We start from the raw sequence: 15,846 nt of genomic DNA on the forward strand, positions 1-15,846 counted from the left end.
AGTGTTTCATCTTTCTTTAAAGCCACACATAAGCAAAATGTATCATTCTTCAGCTCTGTAGTACAGGGTATATGAAAAGCAAAGTGACTCACGTACTTGCCCGGGGCATCATTCACTTTTTTCAACCTCCGAATAGTGACAAGACTGGACATGTGATCTACAGACTAATGTGCCACACAGCTACAAGCTCCTGATTTCTATGTAATTCTATGAGGGTGTAAGATCAAGGACCTCATAGGCTTAACAAAAGAAAGTGACTTTCGGCTGGTGTGAGAATTGGTAGGTCATCCTATCGATCACATGACCAGCTGGGTCACCATTTGGAGGTTGAAAAAAAGAGAACAATGCATCGTTCACATTACATTAATATGCCCTAGATTAGTATGTACTACAGCACTAACATATAATAATTAGAGATGAGCGAACACTAAAATGTTCGGGGTTCGAAAACCAATTCGAACAGCCGCACACTGTTCGAATGGGTTTTGAACCCCATTATAGTCTATGGGGGAAAATGCTCGTTTCAGGGGTAGGCAACATTCAATCAAATTCTACTTACCAAGTCCATGAGTGAGGGTCCGGCTGGATTCTTCTCCCTGCGCAGCGTCCCCGCGTCCTCTTCCAGCCTTGAATTCACTCTGCTAGGCATCGGGCCTGGGCAGAGCCGACTGCACATGCCCGCACTACAAGTGGACATGCGCAGCCGCCTCTGCCCAGGCCCAATTCCTGGCAGAGTGAATTCAGAGCCGGAGGAGGACGCAGGAACGCTGCGCAGGGAGAAGACTTCTAAAGGGAAGAGAAGAACCAGCGTTGATTGGCAATGTATAGCATTCTGCCAGTCAATGCTGGTTCTGCTTTGAACTTGACTCCGAACAGCTAGTAGTACTCGATCGAGTTTGAGTATTTCGAATACCGTAGTATTCGATCGAATACCAACTCGATCGAGTACTACTCGCTCATCTCTAATAATAATATTTTCAGAAACAAAGCAAAAAATAGACTGTAATTTAAATCGAAACAGAACAAAAAAAAAAAAAAACGATTCAATAAGACACAAGGGAGTAGTGCACTTCTGTCAGCCGTAAGAGCTTTACAAGACGGTCATATACTAATATTGGTATAGCGGAAGCATGAAAAGATAAAACAACTTTCTATAAAAGCTGTAAGAGCTGTGACTCATGTGAAATAACTCATGCCAACGAACACTGCCACACTCAAACATCAGGTCAAGTAATTCTCCATTGCATTCAGAAAACAAAGTAATTCAACTTGGTTAAGTAGGTCGATTTATCCGTACTCAACTGCCCAAGTCGAGACCTTCCCCGAGAAGCACGAAGAAGGAGACCTCCTCAGTGGGGCCTCCACATTATATTCGACTGTTGTATTTTTATCAAAGTTGCAGGAGGGTTATGGAAACTTTTAAACAAAAGTGTGAAACACTTGACAGCTGGTAAGATATCAGTAGACAACTGTGTGGAGATCTTTTTTTTTTTTTTTTTTTTTTTTTGCAGGAAGATCTAACGCTTATTGTTGTTCTTTCTGGGGAATATAAGACATTTAGTTCATTTTGTAGAAAAACTTGAATTTTTTTTTATTTTTTATTGTTGTTATTTCATATATTAAACTCTTCCTAGTAAGATATCAAATCGTGATATGTTCTCTGAGCTAACGGATGCCTCTTTCCCCCTCTCACAGCATGATAGACATTAGGAACAGAAGCAGCAGCGCTGAACCGCGCATGAACTCATGTTTGATAAAGTTGACGTTAACTCTAAAGTCTAACTAATCTGCATTTACAGTCTAGTTGTAAGCAATTATTCCCTGTACGCCGTCATATAAAACTGATAAAAAGTCTATGGTCTTATTTAAAAAGAGAATCTATCAAGACAACTATACTACCCACACTGCACCAATACAGATACAAAGACTCCCTTGTGACAAATACCTATATTTAGAGATGAGTGAACAGTAAAATGTTCTAGGTTCGATATTCGTTTCGAGTAGCCCCTCAATATTCGACTACTCGAATCGAATATCGAACCCTATTATAGTCTATGGGGGAAAATGCTCGTTTCAGGGGTAGGCAACATTCGATCAAATTATAATTACCAAGTCCACGAGTGAGGGTCAGGCTGGATCCTCCGAGAAGTCTTCTCCTTGCAGCGTCCCCGCGGCATCTTCCGGCTCTTCATTCACTCTGCCAGGCATCGGACCTGGGCAGAGCCGACTGCGCATGCCCGCACTACAAGCGAACATGCGCAGTCGGCTCTGCCCAGGCCCGATGCCTGGGAGAGTGAATTCAGAGCCGGAAGACGCCGCGGGGAAGCTGCACGGAGAAGACTTCTAAAGGTAGGAGAAGAACCAGCGTTGATTGGCCAACTGTATAGCATTCGGACAATCAATGCTGGTTCTGCATCGAACTTTTACATTCGAATAGTGAGTGGTACTCGATCGAGTACGAGTATTTCGAATACCATAGTATTCGATCAAATACCTACTCGATCGAGTACTACTCACTCATCTCTACCTATATTTTAGACTGAAACACTGCACCTATAGTCGGTGGGGAGGGGTTTGGTGAACAGATACTAGATTTTCAGTTTTAAACATGCGACCATTTTCTCAATTAGAGGCATAAAATAATGGAAATGTCTTTAATTAAAGACACAGTCAGCAATGTGAGCATTATATGTATGAGAATCTTAGCTGTCATATGACACCAGAACCTTGGTTCTAGGCGATCTAAAATTTGAAGCAAACATTCCCCCTTTTCAGCAACTGCTACATCTGTACATACTGACAATACATAGTATGCACAGGATGGACTCTCCTTGGCAAAGCTTAGGTAAAGTATTGCTAGGGATAACTTTAGAGCCTGTTTTCTAAACTAAGTAAAATAGGTTACAAAAAGGACCTCTCACCACCGCAAGCTCTTTTCATCCTTTACTAGATTCCCCTCCTCTGATTCACTCATGGAAATTTTTGTTTGTAGCCTGCACCATTCCCAAGCAATCAGTGCAGTTAGTTTTGGTGCCCGATACGTTACTAGGCTCAGGTAGGATCAGAGAAGAGGGTGTGATTCAGGTCATTGATTTTTGTTGTCTTCTATGATAAGATATCGAGTTGCAACAATTTATCCAGCTTTAGAAAGTTAGGTTAACTTTATCCGCTACATCTATATATTACAAATAAAGTTCAAACAACCTAAAAGAAGAATTTTTAAAAAAGTGGGAAAAAATTGACAACGGTTACACTTTAAGGAAATTCTGTAAATCAAAACAAATATCAAAAGAAGGTACAGAATTTATCGAGGATGAGAAAACTAAAAATGATTTGAAGTACACAAAGTGGATGAACATGGAGACTACAGGAAGTTTCATGCTGTTCTGGCTTTAGATAAAAAAATAAATATTGGCTGTGGACTGATAAGTGAATAGAAGAGATTGGGTATGGGGGAGGGGTGACTGGAGATGAAAGCTCAAAGCCATAGGCAGTTCCTGTAATGCAGCGTGGTCCAGACATTGATTGAAATCAATTGGAAAGTACAAATGCGCAGTTCATGACAGGCCCTAGAGCTAGTCTCGTGCACTTTGTTCAGAAGGATGGAGATGTCTGCACGCTATTGTTAGCAGACACGACAATTAAATAATATACTAAAAGCCGTAAAAAAAAATTCCATTGAGAATGTTTATTTAGGCACAGCAAACAAGCGTGAAACTAATGCAAGTGGAGGATCATACACACAATAAGAAGATACAATACTTGGCCTCTCTAGAAACATGCTATGTACCGACTATTAAAGGGGCTTAACCAGAATATAGAAACATAAAGGAGCACTAGACATGGCTCGTCTGCAGATAGGGGAAGCTACGAGAGAATTTACGCAAGTAATGAACAAACACTAACGGCAAACAAAACTCCCGACAACAAGCGCCTGGAACTATCTCATAACAGCTATTTAAGAGCTGAATGTTGTTGTGCTCATGAAAAGAATAGCGTGTCCAAATATCGAATCATCAAAATTATAGGGGAGACGATCACGCTGCGGAAAAAGTACGTATGAAACACTCCTCCAAAAAAGAGTGCTGGAGGGAGAATACTAATGCTCACAGGGAATGAGTGGACGGAAAAGCATGGTTGGCGTTAGGTTCACACTAGCGGTCGGGGTTCCACTCTTCCACTCCATTTAAAGACCCGAAAAATGGGTTAGAAAACGGTTACCTGCGGAAACATGAAGACCTCATGAACCATAATGGGCTCCGCCAGGTTTCTGCTCGAAATTGGTGAAAAGAATATACAATATAGGATACCGTGCTTGATAAGCAGCGAAGAGACCTCAGCAATAAATATCGTAAGTCCAGCCCTTTAAAGAGGATCTTTCATGTCCTCGAGCACATGCGGTTATATATACCGCTAGAAAGCCAACAGTGTGCTGAATTCAGCGCACTGTCAGCTTTCCCGTTTTGTGCCCCGGAGAGTGGAGATATTGGTGCCGTTAGTTTAACTAACAGCCTTGATCTCTGCCCACCACCAGAAGGATTCCTGACAGTCTAGCTGGGCTGTGAGGAACATGGTCCCCGATAGTACTCGTCCATAGTCTTGTACTGGGGGGCGTTCCTCAACACGTTTCAGAAGTAAAAGCTACGGTAATAAATCGGATGGAGCTTTGAGAAAAGTAGAACTTAATAATAAGCGCTGGACCTCCGACAGGCCAAAAGGTTTAGTTTAATTTGCACCAAAAATTGTATCACACAACTACCAACTTGCTAAAGAAGGAAGAAATTACAATTTCTGGCATGCGGACAGATGTATACGTGCCAAACCTATTCAGAGACATGGACCAACAAATGAAACACCAGTCTTAATACAACTCTCTGGTGTGGCGGTATAGAAATCCAGGTGACACCTTCCACCACTAGATGTCTCAATTTGTATACAGGTCATATTCTGTTCAATAGAAGACACACACTGCTGAATATGGATGTTACCGCCAAGAGGTCACCTAGATTTCTAAAAATATAGGGAAATAGAATAAAATAAAGGGAATAATTTTCAAATATATTTTCCTATATTTTTTCCACCCTATGATAAAATGTTTCATTAGAAATAACTTGTACAATTTTTTTTTTTTTTTTTTTTTTAAGAGTAAATAAATATATGCACATACATGATCCCCCCTCTGATAGAGAGCTTGGTACTCAGTACACACTGTGCCGAGAAAAAAAAAAAAGCTCAATATAATAAACACATATAAAACAAGAACAAAACAAATTCTGAGCAGAAATAAGTGAGATGGTGGAAAATGAAGAAAAATAAACAGTGGCCTCACAGAACACATCATATAATCAATCTTCTTTCTTCCATACTGCAGATGCAACGACTGCGGGACGGGATAACCTTCAATTTAAAACTCAAAGTCACTCAAGATTAGTAGCAGAAAATCACACTACATGTCACTGACATACTGCTGGCAAAACTATGAATACAATAAAAGCCACAAAACGGGGAAAAAAAAGCAAAATCACAACTAATGGAAAGTTTACAATACAGATGTGATGAGAGTTTGTGCACAGGAGCAAGTCTATTCAACAGTGCTTGCATAACAGTTTCCACGAGAGAAGGTCTCGGCTCTGGATTAAAGGGGTTATTTGATTTAGTCAATGGTATTTCAGGTCTACTTTAAAGAGGAACAACAACTGATGTCTATTTTATACTTACTTACTAATTTTCTTAGGACTCTTCGCTATATTGTTGCATGAAGAAACTGACAACTGGGTGTTACCACTCCCCTTCCCTAGTTTGAGGCTTTAGTCACACATCTGTGTACATTATAATCCTGAACTGCATTGAATTTACTGAGAGCATACAGATATCAATATATTGTGGGGAATGTAGTTTGGTAGAAGCAGTCAAGACAGGGACACAAAATATGCAAATGGTTTATTTAGAAAAAGAACAAGAAAATAAACCTTGATTTCAGGCACAAAAAGAGCAATACAATAATACAGACTTCTCTTCAGGCAAAAAAATAAAACAAAACCTGCACGTCCGAGCGCTAACTAAACAAAGGTACTCTAACTGTACGTGTGGCTTACTACCAGCCACACAGTCAAAACAAAACAGAGGCAATGATCCACAGTGGTTTCTCACCAGATAACAGAGTGGGACAGAACCCGGCTCCTCCACTCTCCTCCAAGAACTGCCCTGAATTGCAGGCTCTGAAGCCTTTAATGGCACATTAAAAAGCTTATGACCCCATACCTGGGCTGCAGCTAGTTCAAGATCCGCCCTGGACCACACACGTCAGGAATCTGGAGGAGATATACCGTGACTCTAGCACACTGCCTGTCACCTTCTCGCTTATTAGTGAAAATGGATCAACGGACATCACACAATCCAATAATAAGCGGACAGAATGGGAATGTGTGAGCAAGGCCTTATACTGTCAGCACTGAATAGACGGTGCAAACCCCCAGCTGACAATCCATTCATACATCTTATTGCAGCTGTTTGACTGTCAATGGTTATGCAGTGGACAGCTTTTCAACCGCAAAGCCATTACCCATCAGTTTTTAGCTACAAAGAGTTGTCCAGTATCTTCAAAATAGGTCATCAATAAAACATGAGTGGGCATTCGACACCCAGGACCCCCAGTAATCTGCCTTTTGAGGACCATAACGCTCTTAGGAGCACCAAGACCCCTTCATTATTTACATCAGACGCAGTTTGTTTCGTAGCAGCCGTGCAATATAATTCACTCCCATTCACTTCTATAGAGCTGGACAATCCCTTTAAAACCGAGCCAAATTTGAATGTAGGCATGGTTCTGGCCATATCACAACTGCAATGTGTGAATGCTCCTGTACATGGGGGAATACAGGCTGGAAAAAAAGTCAGTACATCAGACCAGAAATCTGGGTAATATAAATGTTGGACATAAAGACAACAGAGCGAACATTCACTGCACATATTTTCTGCCCGCCTGCCCTCAGCATATACCCTGCACATACTACCATTATTACAGAGACCTTATATGCAAGCCCACTACTACTTTCTGCTGGTGTCAGAGTCAACCTCTGCTGGTCTGCTCACTATCATGCAGAGGTAGTTATTGTCTGTAGTACTAAGAACATTTGTATTAGGAGGACCAGGATGAAAGACTGAAAGGTTTTGCTATATTAAATAACCCTCAATCCACGTTCCTCATTAAAGGGTCAATTCTATTTTATCCTTGCATGACCAAGATGGGGAAAAGTCCTGTCTCTGCCTCCCTGAGAGATATGGAGACATCTGACGCAGCGATTATATGCTATTTCCGTCACACCCATAGAGGTAAATAAGAGCGACGGAAACAGCAAGCGATACTATTTACAAAAACCCCAAAGTTATGGAAACAGCAATGTACTCTGTGTTATACTTTTTCCATGAATCTCCTGTATCGCTACAGTATAGAGCCATGATGGTGAACCTATGGCACGGATGCCAGAGGTGGCACTCAGAGCCATCTCTGTTGGCACCCATCTGTGGAACAGATATGGTGGCCACTGTGGAGCAGATTGTACTGTGTGGTGGCCACTGTGGAGCAGATTGTACTGCGTGGTGGCCACTATGGAGCAGATTGTACTGTGTGGTGGCCACTATGGAGCAGATTGTACTGTGTGGTGGCCACTGTGGAGCAGATTGTACTGCGTGGTGGCCACTATGGAGCAGATTGTACTGTGTGGTGGCCACTGTGGAGCAGATTGTACTGTGTGGTGGCCACTATGGAGCAGATTGTACTGTGTGGTGGCCACTATGGAGCAGATTGTACTGCGTGGTGGCCACTATGGAGCAGATTGTACTGCGTGGTGGCCACTATGGAGCAGATTGTACTGTGTGGTGGCTACTGTGGAGCAGATTGTACTGCGTGGTGGCCACTATGGAGCAGATTGTACTGCGTGGTGGCCACTATGGAGCAGATTGTACTGCGTGGTGGCCACTATGGAGCAGATTGTACTGCGTGGTGGCCACTATGGAGCAGATTGTACTGTGTGGTGGCTACTGTGGAGCAGATTGTACTGTGTGGTGGCCACTGTGGAGCAGATTGTACTGCGTGGTGGCCACTGTGGAGCAGATTGTACTGTGTGGTGGCCACTATGGAGCAGATTGTACTGTGTGGTGGCCACTATGGAGCAGATTGTACTGCGTGGTGGCCACTATGGAGCAGATTGTACTGTGTGGTGGCCACTATGGAGCAGATTGTACTGTGTGGTGGCTACTGTGGAGCAGATTGTACTGCGTGGTGGCCACTATGGAGCAGATTGTACTGTGTGGGGGCCACTGTGAAGTAGACTGGACTGTGTGGGGGTCACTCTGGAGCAGATTGTACTGTGTGGGGGCCCTTCACTGTTTATATCACACAGTATCTGTTTTATAGCAGACGTGTGATATTATTACAGGTCATAACAACATTGCAAGGTCCTATAAAACAGATCTGTACAATGTAAATAGTGAACATTAATTGTTCAAAATTACACCAAATGCGGTACAAAGTTGGTTGTATAAATGAAAGCTCTGTAAAGCCCCATTCACACGACCGTATTTTGCAGCTCCGTAATTGTGGATCTGCACAGTATTAAGGTTAAATTGCCGTGTTGGCACTTTGTGATAATTTAGTGGGTTTTGGGTTGCAGATTGGGCACTCAGGCTCTAAAAGGTTCACCATCACTGGTATAGAACAACCACGTCCAATTGTTACCGTGACTCCAGGCCTTGTTGTTGGTCCACGGAGCCAAGATGGGATTACCCCTTTAAGTAAATTCTCCTGGGGTTTTATATTAATACATTGACAGTAATTCCCTTCTTTATTGAACATCTTGCTTTTCTGAGCTGAAGAGAACCAACATGGCAGAAGGAGAATGTGTCAACAGAATTGAGGAAATATTTTATTAGAGTTCCGCATTAACGGTGACTTTTTTCCATTCTGAGCGGCGAGCGTTAGAGTGTTTTACTAAAAGTTATGTGCTGCGGTCAATATATTAACACAAGACTACGTATCCCCAGGTGTCCCACTGAGACGCTGCCCTGTATGATACTTGCCGCTCTCCCTGGGAAAAGAAACTTCAGGTTCTTCAGCTCTATTACATTAGCGTTGCCACTGCCAGCCTGAGATTGATCTGTTTGTTCCCTGTGGCTGTCGTGACATATTACACACTGCCTGTAACTCTCACTCGAAAATATTTATTCATATGCTTTTGGATGCTCCTGGCCTTTCATCAGATGCATTTTTTCTTTCTTTTTTGCTATAGATCTTGCAGAGATTTATCTTCTGCCAAAGTAAGGCCTGATAAAAGCAACTTAATTTCAACATTTAAAGGTGCCGGAGAGACAAGTATTTCTTAAGGGTGCATTCATTCTTCTGGATGAGGCCTGTCTGGCTCCATTTTACAGGCACACTAACGCTAAAGTTTATCTGATCTATGTTCCCGTACACCTAATCTATTGTTTTCTATTGTCAGTCACATCGGGTGACAGAAGTCTGACTATTAGTTATTAGAGATGAGCGAGTAGTATTCCATCGAGTAGGTATTTGATCGAATACTACGGTATTCGAAATACTCGTACTCGATCGAGTATCACTCGCTATTCGAATGGAAAAGTTCGATGCAGAACCAGCATTGATTGGCCGAATGCTATACAGTCGGCCAATCGACGCTGGTTCCTCTCCTACCTTTACAAGTCTTCTCCGTGCAGCTTCCCCGCGGCGTCTTCCGGCTCTGAATTCACTCTGCCAGGCATCGGGCCTGGGCAGAGTCGACTGCGCATGCCCGCACTACAAGAAAATGGCCGCTTTGACTGCCGCGGGGAAGCTGCACGGAGAAGACTTCTCGGAGGATCCAGCCCGACCCTCACTCGTGGACTTGGTAAGTGTAATTTGATCGAATGTTGCCTACCCCTGAAACGAGCATTTTCCCCCCCATAGACTATAACAGGATTCGATATTCGATTCGAGTAGTTGAATATTGAGCGGCTACTCGAAACGAATATCGAACATTTTACTGTTCGCTCATCTCTATTAGTTAATACTGAGTTGTATGTCTTTGTTTGTTTGTTTTCTTTGGGGGGGGGGGGCTTGGTTGCTGAAGAACTACCGTATTTTTCGGACTATAAGACGCACTTTTTTTCCCCCAAATTTCGGAGGAAAATGAGGGTGCGTCTTATAGTCTGAATGTGGGTTTGCAGCATGGCCGCGCTACTGCCACCGCTGGTTTTCTTCAGCGGCAGTAGCGCGGCAATCCGCAGGCCCCGGCAGCTAAGACAGTCCCCGGCATCTGCTGTAATAGACCGGCGGATGCCGGGGAGTGTCTTAGCTGCCGGGGCCTGCAGATTGCCGCGCTACTGCCGCTGAAGAAAACCAGCGGTGGCAGTAGCACGGCCATGCTGCAAACCCACTCCTCCTCCGCAGGTCCCGACAGTTAGTTAGCCCCCCCCCCCGGCCTCATACCTTTAGTGATGCAGGCCGGCTCCTGCACGGCAAGGCCGCAGGAGCCGACCTGTTCCGATGACAGCCGGGAGCCTAATGAAGGCTCCGAGGCCTGTCATAGATATATATTACTATCGCGGCTGGTCTATGACCCTCCGCGATAATAATGTATAGAATCTCCCATAGACGGCAATACACTTGTATTGCCGTCTATGGGACTTGCAATCAAATGATTGCAGGTTCAAGCCCCCTAGGCGGGGGATATTAAAATAGTAAAAAAAAAAAAAAAAAAACCACTTAAAAAAAATATAATACAAAATAAAATAAATAAAAGTTCACCTCCTTTCCCTAGAATACATATAAAAGTATAACATTACTGTGAAACATATACATTAGGTATCCCTGTGTCTGAAAATGCCCGGTCTACACCTGGCCCCACAAAAAAAACGCCCTATACATCCCCGTACAGCTGCAGGGTCACCTGTCAATGTGGCCTTGCAGCTGTTCCAAAACTACAACTCCCATATATTAAATATTTTACCATTTTTTGCCTGAAAATTTTTTTCCCTATTTTTCTCCTCTAAAACCTGGGTGCGTCTTATAGTCCGAAAAATACGGTACATGTTATTATATATCTCGCTCGCCTATATGCTGGTGGCCATTAAACCAAATGTGCTATGAAATAACTGCAAATAAAAGCTGCACAACTGCGACCACTCATCTGATAGCCCAGAGACCAATTGAAATATTGGGTGCAGACACGAATAGCAACAATTGCTCAGGACTGGTGGGGAAAATAAAATCCAGAAATAGTGGTGGTGTAAAGTCCTATTTATAGAGAACTTTTCATGTTCTCTAAGTAAATGTTATATACCAGTTTTGCTGGCATCTTCCCCCGTTGCAAAGATATCGATACTGTCAAAGGGGCCGGCCTTATAACTCAGCCACAACCATGGACAAAGAGGAACACCCCCCTGATGGTACACTTCTATGGTCTTGTACCGCCAGGGGGAAGGTGAGGTGGGCGTTCTTCCCTGCCTAGTGATGACACTGAGCTGTGAGGTCGGCCCCTTTGACAATGAAGAGATATCAGTAGCCGAAACTAATACTATGGATATCTCTGCGATGAGGGAACATACCGGCAAAGCAGAAAGTGAGATGAAATTTGCTCTGCTATGGTACCGTGTTTCCCCGAAAATAAGACAGTGTCTTATATTAAATTGTCACTCTAAATATAGGACCTGTCTTATTTTCGGGGGGTGCCTTATTACAACCGGCAGTCATGCCGGCACTTCCTTAGTGGAGCCTCAGCATGACTGCCGGTTGTAGGTAGTGTAGTGTAGGGGAGGGGGGGAAGTTATCATACTTACCTTTCCCTTCTTCCTAGCAGCGCTGGTGCTGCTGTTCGTCCTGGAAGTGGTGAGCGGGGCTTAGCTAGGCGTCGGGGGGCGGGGCTTAGCGGAGCTTTTCAAGCTCCACTTCACTGACACAGGTGTTTCGGGGGTGGGGCTTAGCGGAGCTTTCGTGGGCGGGGCTTAGCGAGCTCCACTTCACTGACACAGCAGCCATGCTCTGTGCTCCGTGTGCACAGGAAAGCCGGCTGCTGCCTCTTCTGTATGGCAGCTGCTGTCTCTGCCTCTGGGATGAGCTGGGAGAGCTCATCTTACAACAGCAGAGGCAGCAGCCGGCTTTGCTGTGCACACGGAGCACAGAGCATGGCTGCTGTGTCAGTGAAGTGGAGCTCGCTAAGCCCCGCCCACAAAAGCTCCGCTAAGCCCCGCCCACGAAACCCTGCACACCACTGCTGTGCATGCCTTTTTTTTGGGGGATGCCTTATATTAGGCAATTCAACAGAAACCCCCCGCATGCCTTACTTTCAGGGGGTGTCATACTTTTGGGGAAACACGGTATATATCACTCCCTGCCTTAAAGGCCATGAAAGGTCCCTCTTTAGGCCAGAGGGCCACGTGGAGTAAACTCTGCAATATGCCTGCAGTAGAAAAAGCTCGCAGAAAATCGCAGTCAGGGAAAAATTAATGGGATTCCAGCAAATCCCATGCCCACTTTGCGGTAAAAACCACGCTGCGGACGTGCCACAAGTTCCAAAAACGGCTTTGGAAATCACAGCCTGTTAATTATACCTCTGGAAACGACGGCGGTTTCCCCATAGGTATAATTGAAACCTCTGCAAACTTTAATGCTCTGCAGGAAGAACCGCAATGTGTTGCTGCGGGACGCCACGTGGGGCCTTGTTTTGCTTTTGAAAAATGAAAATGAAAGCTACGGGCAACAAAATCATCCTTCTTTCACAAATCTATTTTTTTTCTAAATAGCGGCTTCTACGCTTTCACTCAATGTTCAGATCACTTGCCCGGCTCGGTATCATCCATCATGGTGAAAATGTAGATAAGCACAAGCGGCTACAATATTCCAGGACGAGGAGTGTAGGCCGAGCGCGAAGCTCTGGTCACGATGGCACCAGCTGTTGACAGGTGAATCAGGATGGAATACGCAGCTCCTCGTATTAAGACCTTATATCAATAATAGAGAAAACCAGAAGGAACTTTTTCTCAGCTATTAAAAGTTAAAACAGTTGCGTACACACATATCTGCACCTATTCTCCGGGACGGCGCGCTTCTATCATTTTTTCTATTAAATTATGACACATTCAAAGTCAGACAGAAAGAAACCATATTCGCAGTCGCCCTGCACTTGGCACAAACCAGGCGATGATCATGAGCTTGGCAGGCGACTCCGGTTACACTTTGAATGTAACATGAAAAGTACAAGTAGGATTGCAATTTTCCTTCTCCGCTCAGAAAGCTTTGACAATCCTGCAGATGAACTGTGATAAAAAGGCCCGAGGTTACCTCTGAAAAGGGATTTTAACAATGGAAAATCAACACGTCCCTGTAAGGAAAAGGCTTCAGAGCCATGTTCACATCTCAGCGGGGCATTGCCTGCTTTAATTGACCGCTGGTGTCTTCAAAGGAACACATTAGAATGAATAGAGAATGTCAGAATGGAAGCGGTTATCTACTTATTATATTTACAGCCCGTTACTTATGTAACACCAACATATTCTGCAATGGATTAGAGAGATTATCAACACTTACACCATTCCTTGTCCCCGAGGATAAATTTACGATCTTAAGTTTATCTCCTGCAGCTAGAGCAGTTTTCTAATTTTTTTTTGTGCATTGCAAAGGTTAAAAACTGCAGCAAAATCCGCAATAATAATTGACATATTGGAAGTTAAAATAATTTGTGATTTGTGAATTTTTTTTTGCAGTATGTAGATGTAGGACTGTTTTAATGCATTAGGGGGCCCTGTGGCTACTTTTTGAAAGTGGCCCCCACCCGTTCATAATTTAATTTCCCCTACCTCCTCAACCACCAATGTTACAAAAAAAAAACAACAACAAAGAAACAAAGAATACTCACCGAACCTTGCTCCCATGGACCTGGAGGCTCCGGCTGTAATACCTGTGACTCGGCGCTCAGGACGGCTTCACACCTGCACCCGGTTTCCACTTTAGCCAATCCGGTGGGTTTCCGTCTTCTGCCTTGAGAAACTGGACATGAGACGGAAACCCGGCAGTAAGTTTTCAAACCCACTCACTTGAACGGGTTGAAAAGTGACCGCCCGTGTGCGTCTTCTGCCTCTCTGTAGTGAAACCATTTTTTTTTTTTTTTAACTGGACAGACTTTGTGTCTGGTTAAAAAAAAAAAAAAATGTTTTCACTGCGGAGAGGCAGAAGATGCACATGGGTGGCCACCTTTGCAAACCCATTCAAGTGAATGGGTTTTAAAACTGACTGCTGGGTTTACATCTACTGTCCAGCTTCTTGAGCAGAAGACGGAAACCCGCCAGATTGGCTAAAGTGGAGACCAGGCGCAGGTATGAACCCGCCCACACTGTGCCGATAGCTGCATGCTCCACTATTGTATTCAACCTCTATCTGCCTGTTAAATCACTGCCAGCTATCTGTATTAAATCACTGCCTGCCGCCTGGAACAGCGGGATAGCACATGAAATGTGGGACTGTCCCGCTCAATCAGAGGCAGCGGAGGGGTCCTTACAACCATTGGGCACTGCAGTTGAACCGTTGACTCTATGGTTAAAGTGACCTTGAGTAGATGGGATTTGTTAAAATGTCATCATCTATGTCTGCTATGTAATGCCAATTACACCCGTGGCTAACCAGCTAAGACTTAAAATATATGGGCCTGACTGTAAAGGGTTTTCCTATAAAGACGACTTATTCCCTGTAAGGGACTCAGAGGAAATTTCCCTGGCTGAATTTGAAGCTGATTCCACGTCAAAATCTTTCAAAACCCGCACCAGCCAGGCGGCATTTTCTACCTCTCATTCACTTCAATGAAAGTTATCAGGCAGAATCTGCCCGAAGATCAACCATGGAAAAATGGGCATCTGAATTCCATCTTAATAAATGGAGGCTGGTTTCAAGCGGCATTTGGAGCCAATTTCAAGACAGAATCCGCCACAAACTCTGTCCCAAATCCTCCAATGTGAGAATACTCAGTGTCTTATCCGTTGGAGTCTGACTACTGGGATCCATTTACCAATCACAAGAATGGAAGTAACCTAAGGTACCATCTGAATGGAGTGGTAGTCACACCAGAACCCAGTATATATTGACTAAAACAGCAGTATCTTAGATATCATAGATTCACAAAGGGAAACAGCGTTTGATATAGGTGACTATTTCCCCTCTCTGGGACTGTCAAAGATAGTTAAACCCTGTACTTTATTCTCTTTGGATATCTCTAAGAGATGAATGATGCCTACAAGGTCACCGCTCCAATCATATGGCGTACAAGGAATCTCCATTATCATAACTGTTGGGGGATCTCAAGGTTCTGTCCACCACTGATAAGATAGTAAGAATGGCCATACACCGTAGATGTAGGTCAACTAAGTAACCAATGGGGAGAGATGCGTTTCACATTTTGGATTACGGTACTACATGGCCATTGCTTTTGATCTCTGGGAATTAACCGGCTACCAATGGCTTACTCCCCGGTTCACATCCAGAAAATATGCAATTCAAACAAGTTGAGAGCGCATGTATATAGGGGCAGGGGATGAGGAGAGACAGCTGTCACCTCAGATATCTCACTTATATGGCCTGCTGAAGAAAGATAGAAAGAGAACTAACCAAGAAAACCTCTATTAACCAGTATGTTTAACTACAAAGATCGTTCTATCGAGAGACAAAAAACTACTGAGGTAAACGTGTATGAAAATGATACTATTATTTCAAATATTTATTGTGATAAGTCATCTTGCTAATGAGAGTTGAAGATATTAGTAACATTATTGGGTCCTTTATGAACATATACAGTCATATAGATACCG

At 43.7% G+C, this 15,846-nt stretch overlaps 1 protein-coding gene across 2 annotated transcripts in view; it reads right to left on the reverse strand.

Annotated features, from left to right (window-relative positions):
- KIF16B (kinesin family member 16B) overlaps positions 1-15,846 on the reverse strand; it is a 241,358-nt gene that overhangs the window by 105,060 nt on the left and 120,452 nt on the right. The window lies entirely within an intron of this gene.

This window comes from Leptodactylus fuscus, chromosome 3 (genome assembly GCF_031893055.1).
Source record: "Leptodactylus fuscus isolate aLepFus1 chromosome 3, aLepFus1.hap2, whole genome shotgun sequence".
In the NCBI taxonomy this organism is placed as follows: domain Eukaryota; kingdom Metazoa; phylum Chordata; class Amphibia; order Anura; family Leptodactylidae; genus Leptodactylus; species Leptodactylus fuscus.